The following is a 24,483-nucleotide window of genomic DNA, read 5'->3' as shown; positions in this document are numbered from 1 at the left end:
AGGAAAGCAGGAAGTTTTGACAAATAGCATCCAAAACCACATGGTTTTATGAGATTTGGTCTACTTAGTGCTAAAGAAATAATCCACATGAGGCCGGGCGCAGTGGCTCACACCTGTAATCCCAGCACTTAGGGAGGCTGAGGCAGGCGGATCACACGGTCAGGAGATCGAGACCATCCTGGCTAACATGGTGAAACCCCATCTCTACTAAAAATACAAAAAAATGAGCCGGGCATGGTGGCGGACTCCTATAGTCCCAGCTACTTTGGAGGCTGAAGCAGGAGAATGTCATGAACCCTGGAGATGGAGCTTGCAGTGAGCCGAGATCGTGCCACTGCACTCCAGCCTGGGCAAGAGAATGAGACTGTGTCTCAAAATAATAATCATAATCATAATCATAATCCACATGAGTTATATGAGAACAGATAATCTATTCAAGGAGAGAGAATGAATGCATGAGATATCCTGTAGCCCTCAAATCTTGATCTATATTATGAGAATTTGGGGGTGCTTGCTAATTTGTTTTTTTGTTTTTTGTTTTCAGAAACAGGTTCTCACTTTGTCAACCAGGCTGGAATGCAGTGGTGCAATTGCAGCTCACTGCAGCCTCAAACTCCTGGGCTCAAGCAATTCTCCCGTCTGAGCTTCCCGAAGCACTGGGATTACAAGTGTGAGCCACTGCACCAGCCTAATTTGTAATATTTGTATTGGAAAGTAGAAGCAGCCTGCCTCTCAGTGCCCCAGATTTGAAAAAGCAAGTTACAATCAGGTGTCATTACAATGAATTATTTTGGATATGAAAGAGGAAGACAGGACACCTTATGAGGGGAGCTGCAGTGAGGAGGCTGCATTGTGGCCCTTTCTTTTTAAAAATGTATATATTCAAGATGTACAACATAATATTTTGATGTATTATACATAGTGAAATGATTGGGTGGGGGTGGGGGAGACTGAGGGCAGAGGGGTGTGAGGGAGGTCCTTTACTCCTGGAGTATGTGAAATAGAGCACAGGAGGAAATCTCATGCATAAGAAAGCTGACAAACCAGTATGGACACTGCCCAATTATCACTTAATGTTTCCTTGAAAATAAAAATGATGCTGATGAAAAACTGCTCTGACATTTGCTTTTCCAGGTTCTAAACCTTTTATGCCTTATAAAATTAATCTGTGAATTATTTGGGATCCTAGCAAGGAGAAGGAAGTTTTTCCTGATCGTTGACAAAGGAATATCCCTAAAACATGCATTTGGGTTCCCTTTGGTTCTAAATTCCAGGACTCAATCACAATGTTAACTTAACCTGCTTCACAGACGTTTCAGTTGCTGCACTTAAAAATGTACCACATCAGATTTTGTCAATTAAAAACTGCGTAGGTTTTCCAATACTGCTCAACAACTAGTTGAGAACAAATTTGTGGGGGCAAAGTGGGTGAAATAAAGTGTCAGTGAAAATACTCAACTTCTCCCTCAGGTATAAAAATATCTCAGGGAATTTACAGTTGAGCAACCTTATGAGATATCTTTGTTTGCTCTTTTGACTCAAGTTTATTGTAGGAACAAAAACTTCACTTGCATCATTTTATGGTCAGGTTTCTAAACACTTTCTATGTTTGCATTTCTTAAACCAACAAACTCTCTGCAATGCATTGCGGACACATTTTGTTTTTGTAAGATCTTTCTCTGCATTTAAACATTTTATCTTTTAGTTATACTTAACTTTTATATATAAAAGTATTTGGAACTCAACAATATTGCCAACACATATCACCCAAATCAGCAGTCAGCTATAGCCCGTCTTTTATTTCTGGATGAAGCAACAGAGGGGGCCTGGCGTGGTGGCTCACGCCTGTAATCCAACACTTTGGGAGGCTGAGGTGGGTGGATCACCTGAGGTTAGGAGTTTCATACCGGCCTGACCAACATGGAGAAATGCCGTCTCTACTAAAAATACAACATTAGCCGGGTGTGGTGGCACATGCCTGTAATCCCAGCTACTTGGGAGGCTGAGGCAGGAGAATCACTTGAACCCACGAGGCGGAGATTGCAGTGAGCCGAGATCATGCCATTGTATTTCAGCCTGGGTGACAGAAGGAGACTCCGTCTCAAAAAAAAAAAAAAAAAAAGCAACAGATGGGCTATTTAGGAAAGAAGGAAAAAATTGTTTTAGGAATAAATGTTTTCCAATAGTTTGCATATAATAAATACAATGTCAAAGCCAAAGTGAAACTAAGGTTAAAAACATATTCAGATTGCTATAACAGAAATAATGCAGCTGTATATTAAAGCAGTACCATGTAATTGACTTCACTCTGTATTTCTTTCACACTCAAGTTTTATTTTTCCAGCAGTGATGTGAATTTTTACTATTCTAGCCACAAAATTCATTAATAATATATGTGGAGATTCCTGGCCAAGGAAGTTTATATAAAAAGAGGTTGTTGCAGTTTGGGAAAAGGATAATCTGACTTGAGATCAGCTCTGCCACTCAGCTGTGAGAATACAGTAGACTAATAACTAATAGTTATCCTCACAGAGCCTTGGTTTCCTTACCTGTAAACTATGCATGAAAACCATCACAGTCTCATCATGAAGACTGAATTAAATGAGCAGCTCCGTGTGGAAGCTCCTTGAGATCTTTAAAACAATACAAATGTTAACTATTTCTGTGGGAATGGGAACAATAGGGTTACTTCCTCTACGATCTCAAACTTTTCCACCATCTAGAGCAAACAATTATCCCATTATTTTGTGGTTACCAACTTGTCAAGAAAAATGCATGACTCTAAAGTGGGTGGACAGCTAGTTCAGTTGGAAGAGGAAGAGGAAAAAAATAGGGATGCTGCTTTCAGAGGAAAGTCAGAAAAAAGCTGGGGTTTAGAATCTTGAGCAGTTTATCTGGCTTGGGTATATGCATGGGGAGAACCTCGATCTCTTAGAGAAGTGCAACAGCACCCAAAGGCAAAGGGGTGTTGGGGGAGGACTGAAGACAATCTTCATTGATAGCCAGGTTTTGCTTAGAATTTATCCTATCCTGTTTTTCCTTTCTTCTTGCTTTTGCTGCTACTACTGCCATTTTGGGGTGGATTTAAGGAGAGGTAATCTCTTTCTTTCTTTCTTTGTAAATTATAAAATGATATGTAATTGTAATATCTATCTAGATTATATATAGATAGAGATAGAAATAGCTATAGCTATAGATAGATAGACATAGATACAGATAGAGAGAGAGACGTAGATATAGTAGAGGTTTAAAGTGCATAGCCTTGGGAGCCAGAACGCCTGGGTTCAGATAAAATAGACTTTAAGGCAAAAATAAAAGTGGGCACTATATAGTAATAAAGTGTCACATTCATTAGGAAGATATGAAAATTCTAATTCTGTATATACTAAATAACTTGATTTCAAAACATGTGAAGCAAAAAGTGAAAGAGTTGAAGGCAGAATTTGACAAATCAGTCTTAATAGTGATATTTTAAACATAACCGTCAGTAACTGACGGACTGTTAGGACACAAAATATTTACTCCAATAATTAGAGATTACATAGTATTTTTAAGGACACTTGATGAAATACATCATAAATTAAGTTATAACATTTCAAAGAATTAGTAAATTGAGAACCACAACTACCATGAAATTAAAGTAGAAATAAATAACAAAAATAAAATGTTAGGACTCATTTGTTTTGGAATTAAAACAGAAACAAAACCCACAAAATAACTGATGGGTCACAGAAGAAATGACTAAAGTAAATAGAAGATATCTGTTATAAGGATAAGAAAAATATTACAAATTAAAACATGTGGAATGTAGGTAAAGCACTGCTTACAGAAAATTTATAGACTTAAGTTCATATACAAGAAAAGAAGCAAGAGTGAAAATGATTTGACTCTTAACTAAATAAGTAAAAAAAAAAAAAAAAAAGCCAAAAGAAAATAGAATAAAGGAAATTAAGAACAAAGCTTAATGAAATTGAATAGAAACTCAAGTCAGGCTTCAACTGTTCCTCGCAGCTACATTGCAAGGAATATGAGATTTTTTTTTTTTTTTTTTTTTTTTTGAGACAGAGTTTAGCTCTGTCGCCCAGGCTGGAGTGCAGTGGCATGATTTTGGCTCACTGTAACCTCCACCTCCTTGGTTCGAGTGATTCTCCTGCCTCAGCCTCCTGAGTAGCTGGGATTACAGGCGCCCGCCACCACACCCAGACAATTTTTTGTATTTTTAGTAGAGACGGGGTTTCACTGAGTTGGCCAGGCTGGTCTCGAGCTCCTGACCTCATGATCCACCCACTTCGGCCTCCCAAAGTGCTGGGATTACAAGCGTGAGCCACTGCACCCAGCCATAGGAATGCGAGATTTTAAGAAATCCTAAAACACACATGGAAACACGATACCATGAGTCGGATGCAGAAAATAAAATTGATAGCATAATTATATCCACGACGTCTTAAGATACTGAAATTATTAGAGATATAAAAAGGGTATTTAATAGGTTTAAAAAACAAGTAATGGTTTGAAATTATAAGCAAGAAACAAGAGAATATAAAAATGATCAAGTGGATTTTAAAAGATAATACAGAATCTTAAAATAAAAGCTCATAATAATTAAAATTTAATTATTTTGTTTAATCAATAAATGACTAAGTTGAATAAATGGTTGAGTTGTATAATGAACTAAATAGTAAATTATACAAAGTTAAAGGGATTAATGAACAAACCAAGAAAATTTTATAGAATGCAATAGACATGTAAAATATGTGAGAGAAGTTAGGAGATGTTGAGGATTGAATAAGAAGGTTCAACTAATGTTTACTAGGAGGTCTAGAGGGTATAATAGAGAATGTAAGGAAGAGCATTATTTGCAGTGCTAAAAGCTGGGAGCTTTTCAGAATTTTTGAAAGATGCTAATCCTGAGTTCATTCCAAGATGGTCAACTACATGCAAGCAGGAGAAACATCTCCCACCAAGTGACCAAAACACTGGGAAGACTGGTGCACTCCTAGTAAATCTTCAAAGAAAAGGCATTGAGAGGGGACAGAAGGAAGCCACAGATGCTGGGCTCAAGGCAGAGAAAGCTGGGAATCCTGTATGGGGCTATGGGGCACCTGGACTTGTTCTTGGCCCCCAGCTACTCCTGCAGGTGGGGTGAGTTAAACAGACAAGGAGTACTTCAAATAGTGCTTCTTCGTTACAGTCTCTATTATACCCTCTAGACCTCTACAGAACTCTCCACCAAAAAACAAACAGAATAGTCCCAGCTTGGTGGCTCATGCCTGTAATCCCAGCAGTTTGGGATGCCGAGGTTGGTGGATCATTTGAGGTCAGGAGTTTGAGACCAGCCTGGCCAACATGGTGAAACCCTGCCTCTACTAAAATACAAAAACTAGCTGGGCGTGGTGGTGGTCACCTGTAGTCCCAGCTACTTGGGAGGCTGAGGCAGAAGAATCACTTGAACTGGGAAGGTGGAGGTTGTAGTGAACTGAAATAGTGCCACTGCACTCCAGCCTAGGCAGCAGAGCAAGACTCTGTCTCAAAAAAACAAACAGACACAAACAAAAAAACCAGAATATACATTCTTCTCATTGCCACATGGCACATACTCTGAAATCAACCACACAATCAGACATATAATTATGCTCAGCACATGTACAAAAACCCTTGAAATTATACCAACCACTCTCTCAGACCATAGTACAATAAAATTAGAATTAACGACCAGGAAAATTGCCCAGAACCACACAATTACATGGAAATGAAACAACCTGTTCATGAATGACTTTTGGGTAAATAATGAAATTAAGGGAGAAATCAAGAAGTTTGTTGAAACCTATGAAAACAAAGACACAACATACCAGAATCTCTGGGACACAGCTAAGGCAGTGTTAAGAGGGAAATATATAGCACTAAATGCCCACATTGAAAAGTTAGAAAGATCTCAATTTAACAACTTAACATCACAAATAAAAGAGCTAAAGAAGGAAGAGCAAACCAATCTCAAAGCTAGCAGAAGACACAAACTAATCAAAATCAGAGCTGAATAGAAGATCGAGACATGAAAACCATTCAAAAGATCAGTGAATCCAAGACACAATTGGCAATGGCAGAAGAGGTAATACCACTGACCTCACAGAAATACAATCATCAGAGACTATTCTGAACACACTATGCACACAAACTAGAAAATCTAGAAGAAATGGATAAATTCCTGGACATATACACCCACCCAAAACTTAACCAGGAAGAAATTCAATTTCTGAGCAGACCAATAATGAGCTCCAAAACTGAATAAGTAGTAAATAGCCTACCAACCAAAAGAAGCTCAGTACCAGAGGGATTCACAGCCAAATTCAACCACATGTATGAATAAAAGCTGATATCATTCCTACTGAAGCTATTCCAAAAAATTGAGGAGGAGTAACTCCTCCCCAACTCCTTCTATGAGGCCAGCATCATCCTGATACCAAACACTGGCAGAGACACAACAAATAAAGAAAACTTCAGGCCAATATCCTTGGTGAACATCGATGCAAAAATCCTCAGCAAAATACTGGCAAATCAAATCCAGCAGCACATCAAAAAGCTAATTCACCACAATCAAGTAGGCTTCATCCCTGGGATGCAAGGTTCAACATATGCAAATCAGTAAATGTGATTCATCTCACAAACAGAACTAAAGACAAAAACCACATGATCATCTCAACAGATGCAGAAAAGGCTTTTGATACAGTTCAATATCCCTTCATGTTAAAAACTGTCAATGAACTAGGTATTGAAGGAACAAATCTTAAAATAATAAGAGCCATCTATGACAAACTCATAGCCAACAACATACTAAATGGGCAAAAGCTGAAAGCATTCCCCTTAAAAACTGACACAAGACAAGAATGCCCGCTCTCACCACTCTTACTCAACGTAGTATTGGAAATCCTGGCCAGAACAATCAGGCAACAGAAAGAAATAAAGGGGATCCAAATAGTGAAAGTATTCCTGTTTGCAGATGACATGATTCCATAGCTAGGAAACCCCATAGTCCTGGCCCAAATACTCCTTCAGTTGATGAACAAATTCAGCAAAGTTTCAGGATACAAAATCAACATACCAAAAAAACCCCACCAACATTCCTATACACCAAGAACAGCCAGGCTTGATATGCACCAAAATAGAACTTCTTGACAGCATAAAACGGTAACACAATGAGAAAAACTGAAAGTATCTAGGTAACAATGACATGATAAATGAAACTATACCTCACATCTCAGTGTTAAATGTAAGTGGCTAAATGCTCTACTTAAAATATACAGATTGGCATAATGGATTAAAAAAATCACAAACCAAATATCAACTGTCTTCAAGAGACTTACCTAAAATGTAAAGATTCATATAAATTCATGGTAAAAAAGTGGAAAAAGATATTCTATGCAAATGGAAACCAAAGCGAACAGGAATAGTAATTCTTAGATCACACAGACTTTAAAGCAACAACAGTAAAAGACAAAAAGGTCATTTTATAATGATAAAAGGATAATTTCAACAGGAAGATATTATAATCCTAAATTCATATGTACCTTACACAGGAGCTCCCATTTTCATAAAACAATTACTACTAGACCTAAGACAGCAACACAATAATAGTGGGAAAATTCAATACTCCATTGACAGTACTCCACAGATCATCAAGACAGAAAGTCAAGAAAGAAACAACAGACTTAACTTATATTCTATAACAAATAGACCTAACAGATGTTATAGAACATTCTACTCAAGAACTGCAGAATATACATTCTTCTCATCAGCACATGGAACATCATCCAAGACAGACCATACGATAGGCCACAAAACAAGTCTCAATAAATTTTGAGAAGTCAAAATAATATCAACTATCTTTCAGACCACAGTGGAATAAAACTAGAAATTAACTCCACAAGGAACCCCCATAGCTATACAAACACATGGAAATCAAATGATCTGCTCCTGAATGATTTTGAGGTTAATGATGAAATCAAGATAGAAATTTAAATATTCTTTGAAATAAATGATCGTAATGACACAAGTTATCAAAACCCTGGGATACAGCAAAAGGAACACTAAAAGGAAAGTTTATAGTGCTAAATGCCCACATTAAAAAGTCTAAAAGATCACAAATTGACAATCTAATGTTACACCTTAAGGAACTGGAGAAAAAAGAACAAACTAAATCCAAAGCTAGCAGAAGAAGAGGAATAACAAAGATCAGAGCAGAACCAAAAGAAATGAAAACAAAAAAATACAAAAGGTCAGTGAAACAAAAAGCTGGTTCTTTGAAAAGATAAACAAAATTGATAGACCATTAGCAAGATTAACCAAGAAAAGAGAGAAGATTCAAATATGCTCAATTAGAAATGAAACTTGAGACATTACAACTGACACCACAGAAATAAAAAAAGATGATTTGAGATTACTATGAACATTTCTAGGCACACAAACTAGAAAACCTATAGGAAATGGATAAATTCCTGGAAACATACAACCCTCTTAGATTAAGTCAGGAAGAAATAGGAACCCTGATTAGACTGACAATAAGCAGCGAGATGGCAGAAGTAACTAGAGATTTGCCAACAACAACAACAACAACAACAAACCCAGGACCAGATGGATTCACAGCTGAATTCTATCAGACATTCAAAGAAAAATTGGCATCAATCCTACTGAAACCATTACAAAAGATAGAGGAAGAGGGAATCCTACCTAAATCATTCTATGAAGCCAGCATCACTCTGATACAAAAATCAGGAAAGGATATAATAAAAAGAGAAAGCTACAGACCAATATTTTTTTGAACATAGATGCAAAATTCTCAATAAAATACTAGCTAGCTGAATCTAACAGCAAATCAAAAAGGTCATACGCCATGATCAAGTGCGTTTCATCCCCAGGTTGCCGAGATGGTTAAACATATACAAGTCAATATATGCGATACATCACATAAGCAGAATTAAAAACACAAATCATATGATCTCAATAGATGCAGAAAAAAGCACTGAATAAAATTCAGCATCCCTTTATGATAAAAACCTTCAACAAACCCCAACATCATACTGAAGGAAGAAAAGTTGAAAGAATTCCTCCTGTGAACTGGAAAAAGACAAGGATGCCCACTTTTGCTATTCCTATTCAACATAGTACTGGAAGTCCTAGCCAGAGCAAACAGGTAGGAGAACGAAATAAGGGGATCCACTTTGGAAAAGAGAAAGTCAAACTTCGCTGCTCGCTGATGACATGACTCTATACCTAGGAAACCCTAAATTTTCCTTCAAAAGACTCTTAGATTTGATAAACAAATTCAGTAAAGTCTCAGGTTACAAAATCAATGTACACAAATCAGCAGCGCTGTTTGCTTTACACAAACAATGAGCAAGCTGAGAATCAAATAAAGAGCTCAGTCCCTTTTACAATGGCTGCAAAAAAAAAAAAGAAAGAAAATTGAATAACTAAGAATATACTTAACCAAGGAGGTGAAAAGTCTCTACAAGGAGAACTACAAAACACTGCTGAAATAAAGCATAGATGACACAAACAAACGGAAACACATTCCATGCTAATGGATTGGAAGAATCAATACTGTGAAAATGATCATACTGCCCAAAGCAATCTACAGATTCAATGCAATTCCCATCAAAATACCAAAATCATTTTTCACAGAATTAGCAAAAACAATCCTAAAATTCATATGGAACCAAAAAAGCCCCCAAATAGCTAAAGCAATCCTAAACAAAAAGAACAAATCTGGAGACATCACATTACTGGACTTTAAGTTATACTACAAGGCTGTAGTTACCAAAACAACATGGTACTCTCAAAAGGAGGCAGATAAACTAAGGGAACAGAATAGAGAACCCAGAAATAGAGTCAAATGCTTATAAACAGTTGATCTTCAACAAAGCATACAAAAACATAAATTGGGAAAAGGAAACTCTATTTAATAAATGATGCTGGGAAAACTAGATATCCACATGTAGAAGAATGAAACTGGATCCCTATCTCTCACCTTATACAAAAATAAACTCAAGATGGATCAAAGACTTAAATCTAGGACTGAAAACATAAAAATTCTAGAAGACAACTTTGAAAAAACTCTTCTGGACATTGGCCTATGCAAAGTATTTATGACTAAAACCCTAAAAGCAAATGGAAAAAAAGCAAAAATAAATAAATGAGACCTGATTAAACTAAAAAGCCTCTGCACAGCAGAAGAAATAATCATCAGAATAAACAGATAATCCAGAGTGGAGAAAATATTTTTAAACTATGTCTCTGAAAAAGGACTAATATCCAGAATCTACAAGGAACTCAAACAAATTAAGGAAAAAACAAATAACCCCATCAAAAAGTGGGCAAAGGACATAAATAGACGTTTCTCAAAACAAAATATACAAATGACCCACAAACATGAAAAAAATGCTCAACATCACTAATTGTTAGGGAAATGCAAATTAAAGCCACAATGGGATATCATCTTACTCCAGTAAGAATGGCCATTATCAAAAAGTCAAAAAATGATAGATGTTGATGTGGATGTGATGAAAGGAGCATGCTTTTCTACTCTGCTGGTGGGAATGTAAATGAGTACAACCTCTATGAAAAATAGTATGGAGATTCCTTAAAGAACTAGAAGTAGATCTACCATTCGATCCAGCCATCCCACTAATGGATATCTACCCAAAGGAAAGAAGTCATTATATGAAAAAGACACATGTACTTGTACGTTTATTGCAGTATGATTCACAATTGCAAAGATATGAAGCCAACCTAAGTGCCCACTGACCAATGAGTGGATACAAAAAATATGGTGAATGTGTGTGTGTGTATATATATATATGTGTGTGTGTGTGTGTGTGTACATATATATGCTATATATGTGTGTGTGTGTATATATATGTGCTATGGAATATAGCCATAAAAAAGAATGAAATAATATGTTTTGCAGCAACCTGGATGGAGCTGGACACCATTATTCTGTATGGGATACAAAACTACATATTGGGTACAACATACATTACTCAGGTGATAGGTGCACTAAAAAGTCAGAATTCACTACTATATAATCAATCTATGTAACCAAAAACAACTTGTACCCCAAAAGCTATTGAAATAAAAAATTTTTTTAATCCAACAAACAAGGGATAGAAAGAAACTGCCTTAACATAATAAAAGCCATATATAAAAAATTAACAGCAAACATCATACTCAATGGTGAAAGACTGAAGGCTTCTCTTCTAAGATCAGAAACAAGATAAGGATGCCTGCTCTTGCCACTTCTTTTTTTTTTTTTTTTTTTTTGAGATGGAGTCTTGCCCTGTCGCCCAGGTGGGAGTGCAATGGCACCATCTCAGCTCACTACAACCTCTGCCACCTGGGGTCAAGCGATTTTCCTGCCTCAGCCTCCGAGTAGCTGGGATTACAGGTGCCTACAACCATGCCTGGCTAATTTTTTTTTTTTTTTAATATCTTTAGTAGAAATCAGGTTTCACTATGTTGGTCAGGCTGGTCTCGAACTCCTGACCCCGGGATCCACCCACCTCGGCCTCCCAAAGTGCTGGGATTACAGGCATGAGCCACCGCACCCAGGCTTTGCCACTTCTTTTCAACATAATACTGAAAATTCTAGCTGGCGCAATTAGGCAAGAAAAAGAGATAAAAGCATCCAAAGTGGGAAAAAAAGAAGTAAAATTCTCTCTGTTCTAAAATTATGTGATCTCATGTGTGGAAAATTAAATGTTCACCCCAAAAACTGTTGGAACTAATAAATTCAGTAAAGTAGCAGAATATAAAGTCAACACATAAAAATCAGGTGCATTTCTTCTATACAGTAGCAATGAACAATCTGAAAAAATATTAAGAAAGTGTTTCCATTCACAGTAGCATCAAAAACAATGAAATACTTATGAATTAACCTAACCAAAGAGGAGAAAGATTTGTACAATGAAAACTACAAAATATTATTAAAAGAAATTAAAGATATAAATAAATGAGAAGATATGTTCATGGACAGAAAGATTTAATATTGTTAAGATATCAATACTACCCAAAGTGATTTACAGATTCTATGCAATCTTTATCAAAATTCCAAATTTTTTTGCAGAAATTAAAAAAAAAACCCATCCTAAAACTTGTATGGCATCTCAAGGGACAACAATAGGCCAAAATAATCTTGAAAAAGAAGAATAAAGCTGGAGGAACTCATGCTTCGTGATTTCAAAACTTACTACAAAGTTACAGTAAATCAACATATTGTGGTACTGGCATAAATACAGACTAATGAAACAGAATAAAGAACCAGAAATAAATCCTTGCATATATGGTCAAATGATATTTTACAAGGGTGCCAAGACTATTTTATGGGGAAAAGACAATCTTTTCAACAAATGGTGCTGGAAAAATTGGATATTTGCATGCAAAAGAATGAAGTTAGACCCTTATCTAACACCATATACAAAATTTAACTCAGAATGGATCAGAAATCTAAAAATATAAAACTCGTAAAGGAAAACATAGGGCAAAAATTTCATGATATTGAATTTGGCAGTAATTTCTTGGATATGACAAAGGCTCAGGCTTTTTTCTTCTTTTCTGAAGAAACAGAAAAGTTAGACTTATGAAAATTTTAAAGTTTGTGCATCAGAAGACACTATCAACAAAATAAAAGAGCAATTTACAGCACAGGAGAAAATATTTGTATATCTGATAAAAGATTAATATCCAGTATGTAGAAAGAGCTCCAAAACTCAACAACAACAGCAACAACAACAAAATAAACAACCTGAATAAAAAATGAGCAAAGCACTTGAATAGACTTTTCTCCAAAGAAAATTTACAAAGGGCCCATCAGCATATGAAGAGATGCTCAGCATCACTAATCATGAGGGAAAAGCAAATCATAACTACAGTGAGATACCACTTTGCACCCATTAGGATGGCTAATATATTTAAAAATATATATTTAAAAAAATAAGCCAGAAGTGTTGGCAAGGATGTGGAGAAATTGGAATTGGAATTCTCGTGTATTTTTGGTAGGATTGCATTATTCTCAATAGCTAAAGCACGGAAGCAACCCAAGTATCCATTAATGGATAAATAGATGAGCAAAATGTTGAATATTCAGAAAATGGAATATTATTCAGCCTTAAAAAGAAAGGGAATTATGACACATGTTATAACCTGGATGAACCTTGAGGACATTATGGCAAGTAAAATAAGCCAGGCACAAGGGCAAATACATATGATCCCACTTGTATGAGGTACTTAGAATAGTCGAAATCATAGAAATGGAAAGTGGAGATGGTTGCCAAGGGCTGAGGATGGGGGAGAAGAGACAGTTATTGTTTAATAGTTATAGAGTTTCATCTTTACAAGATGAAAAGAGTGCTGGAGGTGGTGGTGAGGTTTGCAGAACATTATGAATGTATTTAATGCCACGGAACTGTACACTTTAAAGTGGCTAAGATGGTAAATGTTGTCATGTGCATTTTACCACAAATGAAAAATTGGGGGGAAAATGAACCTAATGAGACTATGAAACAAATGCAAATAGAATAGACATAGCAAGGCTTCCTGGGCATACTAAAATATTTTTCCAAAATTTTAACAGTTATATAGTAATTGGAAAACAAAAGAAAATCTCAATGTCAGAAGAAGAAAATGTTTTAAAATTAATAATAGTTTTGATTTGAATTTGGAGTGCAAGGCAATTTAAACAAAACAGATCTTCTCTTCTTAAAAAAAAAAAAGTCTTCTGGGAGTTTTAAAAAATCACATAGAAAGGTAGGTTTATAAAGATGAGGAGTTGAAGTATAAATAGAGTAAACAGCATAACTGAATACGTCTTTGTTCCAAACATTATGCTGATGATGGAATGACCTTCACAGTTAATGACATCCTTCTCTCTCACAGGCTGTTTGACTATGTATCATGTGCAACACACAGGACTAATGTACTTTCACCTGGCTTCTTTCTATCAAGCACCATATGTATGCTGCAGCAAATTTCCTGGCAAAAATGTTATTCCAAGGTAATGTGTATAATAAAAATGTTCCCTTGGTGTCACAACAATATTATTTCTCCTCTGACAGTATTGTTAGAATCTACATAGATGAATACTCATCTGCCAATTCAAAAAGGAACATATGTGTGGGTAAGAATAGTCATGCACTCCTTCTCACTATTATGAAATACAAAGACTGAAGTGACTTCTTGGAGGAATTCAACGCAAAATATCAAAAATCTTCCAAAGAGGCATGAGCAGGCAGGGCGCAGTGGCTCACGCCTGTAATCCCAGCACTTTAGGAGGCTGAGGCGGGCAGATCACCTGAGGTCAGGAGTTTGAGACCAGCCTGGCCAACACAGTGAAACCCGTCTCTACTAAAAATACAAAAAATTAGCTGGGCATGGTGGTGGGCGCCTGTAATCCCAGCTACTTGGGAGGCTGAGGCAGGAGAATCACTTGAACCCACGAGGCGGGGATTGCAGTGAGCCAAGATCGCGCCATTGCACTCCCGCCTGGGTGACAGAGTGAGACTCTGTCTCAAAAGAAAAAAAAAAAAAAAAAGAAGTGGCATGAGTTAATTTTAGGACCGCAATTCTCATTTCAATAATTTTAGGACTGCAATTCTCATTTCAATAATTTTAATAACAAATTTTTCCTCCTGTAGGTGGATATATTCTTTTTTCTCCAACTTTTTCATTGTAGTAAAATACATGACATAAAATGTATGATGTTAACTATTTTTAAGTGTGCAGTTCAGCGGCATTAAATGCATTCACATTGTTGGACAACCATAACCACCAAACATCTCCAGAATGTTTTCATCTTTCTAAACAAATTTTATACCTATTAAACAATACTTATGCATTTCTTCCTCCCTTCAGCCCCTGGCAACCATCATTCTGCTTTTCGTCTCTATGAATTTGACTGCTATGTACTTCATATAAGTAGAGTCATACAGCATTTGTTCTTTTGTGTCTGGCTTATTTCAGTTAGCAGAATGTACTCAAGGTTCATCTGTGTTGTATCATGTTTCCTCAAGGTTCATTGATGTTTTATCATGTTATCAGAATTTCCTTTCCTTTTAAGGCTGATGATACTCAATTGTGTATATATACCACGATAGGGATTGGCTGTGTCCCCACCCAAATCTCATCTTGAATTGTAGATCCCATAATCCCTACATGTCATGAGAGGGACCTGGTGGGAGGTAATTGAATCGTAAGGATGGTTACAAGGATGGTTACCCCTAGGCTGCTGTTTTTAGACAGTGAGTGAGTTCTCACAAGATCTGACAGTTTTACAAGGGCCTTTTCCCCCCTCTTCACTCATAGCTCCCCTTTCTGTTGCCATGAGAAGGATGTGTTTGCTTCCCCTTCTGCCATGATTGTAAGTTTCCTGGGGCCTCCCCAGCCCTGTGGAACTCTGAGTCAATTAAATCTCTTTCCTTTATAAATTATCCAGTCTCAGGTATGTCTTTATCAGCAGCATCAGAACAGACTAATACATACTGCATTTTGTTTATAAACTTGTATATTCCCCCAAATTATTTTTGATATTAAAGCATTATACACTATTACTGCAATTATATTTGATTATAATGTATTGTGATAAGCCTATGATAAGAGCAACCAGTTTCAAGAACTTTTTATTTACCAGTTTTCAAAATATGCATTATTTATTATCTTTCTCACAACTCTAAAAAGGGGATATTATGCTAATTTTAGAGATGAAACTGAATACAGTGAATGTATGTAAATATATTCAGTGATTCATAGAATATGCAGAAGAGCTGGGATTCAAACTGTATGTGCTTAGCTCCGAAGCCTGGGCTCTCTCCCTTCACTCCCTGCCTGGAACTGTTGTGATCATGGTACATTATGTTCTATGTAGTGGAATTTTGCTGGACAGGGAGGCATAGAGTTCGGTTCTGGCAATGACACTCACTTCCTGTGTGACCTGGACGAAGTCATTTGGCTTCACTAAATTGATTCACTGTAGAAGGAGAAAAAGAATAATAGTAATATTAAATGATAATAAAAGCTAACATTTTTTGTGCAAACACTGAGTTTGTTTTGCATTTGCTCTTCAATCTTCACAAAAACACAATAAGATGTATATCTATTCCCTTCCTTTTACACATGCAGAAGCTGACACACACAGAGGTTAAGTAGTTTGCCCAAGGTCATACCACTGAAAGTGGCGGGCCAGGATTCAAACCTGAGCCAGTCTGGATCCTGAACCTGCATGTTAACCACTGCTCACTACTAGGAGGTTGTGAGAATTGAGATAAAGCATGAAAATTGCTTAATTCAATGTCTGACACACCAGAAACCTCTCAAAAAATGTCAGTCATTGTTTTTACGACCATGATTTACTTGCCATTATTCTGTATCTGGTTCTGAATGGCTACACCTGCTTTCCCTCTTTTTCTTTTCCTTGGAAATGTTCCAAGGGCAAGAGGGGAGATTGACCATCTATCAGGAAATTGCCCTCCTTGGCTGGAAAAAGCAAAAACAGCAAAGACTGCTACAAAGTCGGTTCAACACCAGGCCTAATGTGCACTGCTATTATTCAGGCTAAATTCAAATGAGCTAGGGATATAGCCCTTGCATGTTGTTTAGCATAATATAATAACATCTGAATTTTAAAAATCTGAATCATTTACCCCAAAGCTAAATCACCAATGCAAATAAGTTTCTGAGCATTCACTGAAAATGTGCTTCTCAAACAAGTTTAATGGGCGAGGAGATGATTAAATAGCTGTGTCCTGCTAAAGTACACAGCTTATTATTACTTATAAAATTCTAAGTCATTGTTTATTTAGATTAAGGTTCCCCTCTGATATTATTTTTCAATAGCTACCAATAAATAATCCTGAATTTAGATTTTCTTAATTGTAGTGAAATCTTACTGATCTCTTAGTAAAGAATAGTTGTAGTGAATAATTTCATATACCAAGCTTAAGGTTTTGTTTAATGCCTTACTTAACAAGACTTGCCCTCACCCTAAAAATAGTTTTCAGGAATATGCTCTTTTATAAACAAAATGCAAAATGTATTAGTTTGTTCTTATGCTGCTAATAAAGACATACTTCAAGAATGTTGGAACATTCTCATACTTCCAACAACCAACCAGGCAGGCACACATACACCATTCGATACAAACTTATTGAGCAACTTTCACAGTCATTTGACTGTGGAGAACACAAAGATAATACAACACAAGAACCTGGCCATTAGCTAATATATAATTTCATCACAACACAAATATGTTTATAATTACATACAAATCAAAGAATATTAGAATTTGAAGGTAAGTTAACAATTTTACAAATTCCATAGTCTTTGGAGTTAAAAAACCTTATATCTAATTTAATATTAATTTTTTAAATTACATGTTGGATTTTGAGTTGATATTGTGCTTTGTGTTGTGTATATTATAATGAATAAACAACAGCTCTTATCATCAGGATATGTATAATCTAGAAGTAAAGACAGGGTATTAAAGTCATGAGATAAATCAACATTTTCCATTATCTCCCTAAAATACACAAACTGACGTCTATGTACTTCTCCACTTAACAATCAAGGGGCATATTTTTCAAGACTTAATTGTGTTCAACAGCTGACCTCATTATGTCAGTTGTACTTCTTTGTAATTATATTACTTTAAACTTACATAAATTAACGAAATATGAGGGTAAAATACCATGTGTATGTTTCTGTGAAAACTGCTTTAATGTTTTGAAATAATTTTATAAAGTCAAGTTGCCAAAGCACTGCTGTTATATTAGGAGTTGAATGAGACAAATTTAAAAGATAAGAATTATTCCAGAAAGATTCTGCGAACAAATCACTTTGCATTTTAAAATATTGGTCAGTATTTAAAAACTGGTGTAAATGGAGTACTTACTATTCAGCCATAAAAAGAATAATATCCCATCATTGGCAACAACATGGATGGAACTGGAGGCCAATATGTTAAATGAAAAAAGTCAGGCACAGAAAGACAAACTTTGCATGTTCTCACTTATCTGTGGGTGCTAAAAATTAAAACAATTGAACTCATGAAGATAGATGGTAAAAGGATGGTAGGCCAGGTGCGTAATCTCAGCACTTTCAGAGGCAAGGCAGGAGGATCACCTAAGATCAGGAGCTCAAGACCAGCCTGACCAACATGGAGAAATCTTGTCTCTACTAAAAATACAAAATTAGCTGGACATGGTGGCTTATGCCTGTAATCCCAGCTACTCGGGAGGCTGAGGCAGGAGAATCGCTTGAACCCGGGAGGTGGAGGTTGCGGTGAGCCAAGATCGTGCCATTGCACTCCAGCCTGGGCAACAAGAGCAAAACTCCATCTTTAAAAAAAAAAAAAAAAAAAAAAAAGATGGCTGCCAGAGGCTGGGAAGGGTAGTCTGGGGGACGTAGTGGAGGAAAGGGGGATGATTAACGGGTACAAAAAAATAGTTAGAAAGAATAAGTAAGGCCCAGTATTTGCTAACACAATAGGGTGACTATAATAAAAAAATAATTTAATTGTACATTTCAAAATATCTAAGAGAGTATAACTGGGTTATTTGTAACACAAAGGATAAATGCTTGAGGTGATTGATACCCTATTTTTCCTGATGGAATTACTATGCATTGCATGCCTGTATCAGAATATCTCACGTAACCCATAAATATATGCACCTATTGTGTACCCACAAAAATTAAAAATAAAAAAATTAAAACTGTAGTTAGTACAAATATAATTATGATAACCTGTGACCCATGCAAGCATAGCACAGCCTGGACGTCAGTCCTATGGAGAAGTGACACAGTTGAAATCTGAAACAGGTAGCACAAGGTGAAGAGAAATGCAAAAGTGTCACGAGCAAAAGAAATAGTATATTTAAAGGCTTGGTGGCAAAAAAAGATGCGAAAACAACTTAGTGCAGCTGAAGTACAAGTGATAGAGGTTGTGAAAAGGGGACAAGTCTAGAGAAATTCTCAGGAGACAGATCTCGACAATGAGGAATTTTTTAATAAATGAGGGGCATGATTAGATTCTCTTAGCAAGATCACTTTGGCCTCCACAGAACTAGATTTGAGAGCGGAGGGTGAAGAGGAAGCCTGTGGGTAGTGAAGTGGCTCTTCGCCTGGACAGTCCAGTCACTAGGGGAAAGAAGGAGGGAGTTAAGCTTAGTCTAATTGCCAAGAAGATAGAAAGAACAGAGCAGATCAAGAGAAATTCAGGAGGTGAAATTAGCATGAACTGGTGAGTAATCAATGCAGAGGGTAAAGGAGAAGTCAAAGCTGACTCTCAGATTTCTGACTTGTTAACTGGGTCATGGTGCCATTTAAAGAAATAGGGAACAACGGGAAAAGAGCAGGTAGAGGAGATAAGGTTATAAGTTCTGCTCAGCTCTATCTCATTATATAAAAAAAGGAAGCTAATTTCTAGAGAGAGTAAGTCTTCTACCTTAAGTAACAAAGCCAGAAATTGAGTTCAGAACTTCTGACCAACACTCCCTCCCTGCCTCTATCAGTCCAATTCCCTTTCTACCCGTATGGGTGGGTAGTGCAAACACCCACCCATAATTCAATCTACGGTTTTATTCCAGACAGATCATTATGAAACCCCCAGATATGATTATAAATGTTCTTTCATCCCTCTCCATGCTGCCAATTTCATATCTGCCCCCATAAACCCAAAAAAAACCTTGGCTTAGCATTGCGCTGAACCCTACCAACATAAGTTTCACACAGTAAAATCTTTTATCTTTTAAAATCAGTTTCAATGGAAATCTGACCCACAGAAAGATGAATGGAGCAGCCTTCTGTGAAATAGGCTGAAAATAATTGCATGTCAGACAGGGTTTGCAGGGGAGCCAGTGAGGTATTAAGTGAAAATGTGGAGGAACAGACCCTCCGCAACTCTGAATTTGAAAGCTCAAATACTGGGGCTGGGAATATTTTATCTTCATTGGAAGGGCATGTGATTTATTTCGTCTGACTGCTAATTGGCGCAGAAAGTAGATTAGTGGATTTCAAAAAGGAATTAAACAAAGCTTACCTGGCTTGAAAAATACTGAAGTGGTATTGGTTTGAATTTACAGGCTCCGACAGTGATCAGCAAGCACAGACAGAGCAATGAGGAGTTAAATAAATGGGTACTTCAGAAAATGTTTTTATTTAAAGTCTTTAGCAGAAGATGAGTGTCCACCTTTCCTGACCCAAGCTTAAAATGTATAAAACCAAGTTGTAGGCTGACCACCTTGGGCACATGTTCTCGGGATCTCCAGTGGACTATGTCACAGGCCATTGGCCACTCATATTTGGCTCAGAATAAATATCTTCAAATATTTCACAGAGTTTGACTCTTTTCATTGACAAAAGTAACATTGTCCTCCAGACCAGAGATGAGATAGAGTCAAATTGGGAAAAGCCTTACATTCCATTTTAATATTGTAAACCAAGGGCCGCCAAACTTTTTTATTATTTTTTATTGTGGTAAAATATGCAGGACATAAAATTTACCATGTTAACTACTTTTAAGTAAACAGTTCAGTATCATTAAATACATTCACATTATTGTGCAATCATTAGAACTTTTTCATCTTCCCAAATTGAAACTCTACCCATTAAACAATAATTCCCCATTTCCTCCTTCCCCCAGCCCCTGGAAATCACCATTCTACTTTTTGTCCCTATGAATTTGACTACTCTATGTACCTCATATAAGTAGAATCATATAGCGTTTGTCCTTTTGTGACTAGCTTATTTTAGTTAGCACAATATCTTTGATGATCATCCATGTAGTAGCGTGTCAGAATTTTACTGCAAATGTTTTTATTGTGTCAGTTAAACTGTTCTATGTATACACCTCTAATATACATATAGTATTAATGTATCATACATATTATGAAGCATATACAACAATAAATATTTTCAAAGAGCAATACTGAAAAACAAACCTATTTTTTTCTTCACACAATAGATTGTCTGTAAAATCTCCTGGGGTTTATATATTCCCCTCTTTGGTTACTGCTGTTAGCTATAGAAAAATGAAAAGCAATGAGGAGTGTTAAGCAAAGGAGCCATGTAGTTTGACACTCTGACCCAGTTTTTCACCAAGTATCCTAATCCAGGTAAGTACTCTGTAGTTAGTGATGACAAGGAGTTTTCAAAGACTAGATAATTCAGATAATCAGTTTTGTATTTTTACAGTAGAATATTCTAGTGATTCTGTGAAGTATGGACCTTATTCAATGCAAGTACATATCTTTCTAATTTCCAAGCACAGAGAACATTTTGTTGAGAGGCATAAAATAACACAGCTACTGAAAAATACTTGTTGGTCACTGTTCACTTCAAGATTGCCGATGAATGTATTGGCAGAACTTACGGTTCTCTTGATACTTGTGAGTATTGTTCAAAAGTTTATTAAAATCAGTTGATTTCTTAAAAGCAAACTACAAAACAGGTACTACTACTAAAAACTAAGGTTAGAACAGGAAAACTGCATGATGGTTGAAAAAGCAATGACTTTGGAGCCAAGCAAAGCTCAGGAAAACTCTGACTTCACCAGTTGCTATTACTAGCTATGTGACCACTGGGAGAATGCTTATACCTCCCTTAACCTCTGTTTTATCATCCATAAATATATGGCAATAACTTATTTGCAAGGTTGCTAAGAGCATGAAATGACGTACTGCACCTAAGTGCCTACTACAGATGTTCAGCTGGTGTTTGTACCTGCTCTTCCATTTAGAAATCCCTAAATACAAAAACTAGTATTATTACCTTGTTCCATGTATGAGGACCAGCATAATCCCTCTGCCTGGAATGGCTTCTGCCCCTAAAAGTCCTAGTTGGCTTTCAAGATTCAGATTTCAATGTATTTTCTTTGGCATTTTGGAGGTGCAATTAAGCTTTCTTATACAGCTCCTATACTGCTTTATTTGTGTCTCTAATAATAATAACCACTTAATATGTGGTGGATGCCATGTTAGCACCAGTTCCCCTTAAAGGAAGGCATAAATTATTATCTCAGCTGCTGGGAGTGCAACCAGCAGATATGCCCTCTTTCGGAATTATCTCAGATGAAAGCACCTCTCAGGCCATGCCCTTTCCCAAGATAACCACATCCCCAAACGTATAGTGTGACACAAGGGCCCAGGTCCTTCACAACACTGGGGACAACTCCAAAAAATCATCCGTCTTCAGAACTCCCCTCAGAGTTGGCCAAAGCTTTCCATGAGACCACATCACAGCTCGGCCTCTCCCTGTGCCCAGGCTTATGTCCTTCCCTTTTCTTCCCCAGGTGGTGGTCACAAGAATGTTGCCTAATAACTCTCCTCCACCCGAATCTCTGTTTTGGAATTTGCAAGTCGGAAACCCAATTTGCAGTATACTTCAGGCCCTTGTTACATTACTGCAATAATTTGTTCACAACCTGTCTCACTCAATGGGCTGGGTGTGCTTCTGATATTTAAAAAAAAACATTCTTAGGACCTAGTCATACCTGGCACATATGAATACCTAGCAAATATTTGTTGAATAAATTCATTTAAAAAGAGATCCTATTTTTCTTGGCCAGGAAACTCTTTCTATTCTCTTCTTTAATTAAATTTATTTATTTATAATCTTTCTTTACAGAAAAAGAATGTAAAGAAATTAACTGAAAGTTAACTACCATTACATAGTGGAAAAGTGAGAATGACAGAATTGTAAAATCAAGTATGTCATAAGGATCAATATAGTTGTATTTATTCACTGGATATTTTAAAGTCATTCAATAAATAGTCATTGAGCAGAATAGCTGTATACCAGGCATTGCTTAAATGCTAAGTCTTTTTCCCCAAGGAGAATTATAGTCAAATGACAGCAAAAGCCAAAAATAGAATAAAGTAGTATAATTTCATAGAGTAATAGGTGGTATGAAAGCCACTGAGGGGGATCAGAACACGCCATCCCTAAATATGCCACTTTGGGATATTGATTATTTTGAGTTGGAGATGCTCAATAGCAGATGCAGGAAGGGCTCTCTGCCTTTTCCTTCTTTACTTAAAAGCAGAGTGTAAATTTACCATGAGAAAAGCGCCCTCCCTGTATCACCAAGAAGGGAATATTCTCATCATCAGAGACAGGGAGTTGACACAGAGATGAATCAACACAAACAAATCTTACAAAAATAACCCTTATCTTCCATTAGCTTCTCCCATGTATTTCCTAGTCACTTTTCCACAATTTCTTTCCCCAACCCTAAACTCTTTTACTTTGGCTTTGTCATATCTCCACAATTTATGACCTTTGTTAAAATGTTATATAAACCCCTAGGTCTAACTGCTACTTTGAGGTTTTTACTTCTTTCTTCCTACAAAGCCGCCCATGACACATAAAAATATTAACCTCAAGTAAAATTTGTGTGCTTTTTCTTTTGTTAGTATGTCTTTTGTCTGTACAATTCACAGGTCCTAGTCACAGAATTTAAGAGGGTAGAGGAAAAGTATTTCCTCACCTACATCGCTTTAGGTTGGATGGTCAGGGAGGGACTCCCAAAAAAGGTGAACAGAGACTTCAGTGATAAAAATACACTCTTGCAGAGATTTGGGGAAAGAAACTTTTATTCTGTTCTATTCTATTCTATTTATTTTATTTTATTTTATTTTTGAGACTCCAGGCTGGAGTGCAGTGGCACAATCTCAGCTTACTGTAACTTCTGCCTCCCAGGTTTGAGTGATTCTTGTGCCTCAGCCTCCCAAGTAGCTGGGATTACAGGCATGCACCACCAACTAGCTAATTTTTGTTTTGTTTTCTTAGTAGAGTCAGGGTCTCACCATGTTGCACAGACTGGTCTCAAACTCCTGGGCTCAAGCGATAGACCCACCTTGGCCACCCGAAGTGCTGGGATTACAGGCATGAGCCACCACACCCTGCCTGTATCGGAAAGAAACTTTTAGACAGACAAAATAGTCAGTATAAAGGCCAGGGAACAAAAACAAATTTGACCCTAAGCTCCTAGCAGCTAAATATAGTAAATTGCTTGTTTTTATCTGGGACGGGATGTGTTTTTATTCTTAAGGAGAGTCAGCCTTCCATTGAATAAAATCTGGATGGCACTGAGAGAGGTAAACAATGTCTTCATCAACCATTTCACAATAAACACAGAAGGAGAAATCTGTGATGGCTTTTTGTAGTGACACTGGAGACCTAACATTAAGAAGCATTCAGGAAAGAGTTTCTGTGAGGTGCTATAATGACTCACAATACTTAGAGTAGCAGCTAGATGACATGACCTTTAAGTTTTCTTCTTTAAGTAAGAATTGTATGTCAGTCTAAGATTGCATCCTCTATCGAGGGCTTCAGTGCAGGTATCTTAGATTATTCATTTATTCTCTGATTCATTAATCAAGAAAAAAATTGTTCAGAAAACCTTGGACAAAGTCATTAATCATAGCACTCTGTGTTCCAGCTGCATTT

The 24,483-nt window shown here is 36.7% G+C and overlaps 1 protein-coding gene and 1 long non-coding RNA gene across 2 annotated transcripts in view; both read right to left on the bottom strand.

Moving 5' to 3' along the window:
* The window catches only part of ARHGEF38 (Rho guanine nucleotide exchange factor 38), a 123,207-nt gene that overhangs the window by 90,874 nt on the left and 7,850 nt on the right, over positions 1–24,483 (bottom strand). The gene's annotated exons all lie outside the window — the stretch shown is intronic.
* Positions 15,679–23,578, bottom strand: LOC129034813 (uncharacterized). Its single transcript, XR_008502022.1, has 3 exons — positions 23,522–23,578; positions 21,805–21,868; positions 15,679–16,009 (listed from the first exon to the last, which is right to left on the bottom strand). It is a non-coding gene; the product is annotated as an uncharacterized LOC129034813 (long non-coding RNA).

Source organism: Pongo pygmaeus, chromosome 3, assembly GCF_028885625.2.
Source record: "Pongo pygmaeus isolate AG05252 chromosome 3, NHGRI_mPonPyg2-v2.0_pri, whole genome shotgun sequence".
NCBI classification, from domain to species: domain Eukaryota; kingdom Metazoa; phylum Chordata; class Mammalia; order Primates; family Hominidae; genus Pongo; species Pongo pygmaeus.
Note: the sequence above shows the minus strand (reverse complement) of the source record. Positions and strands in the feature narration are given on the sequence as shown.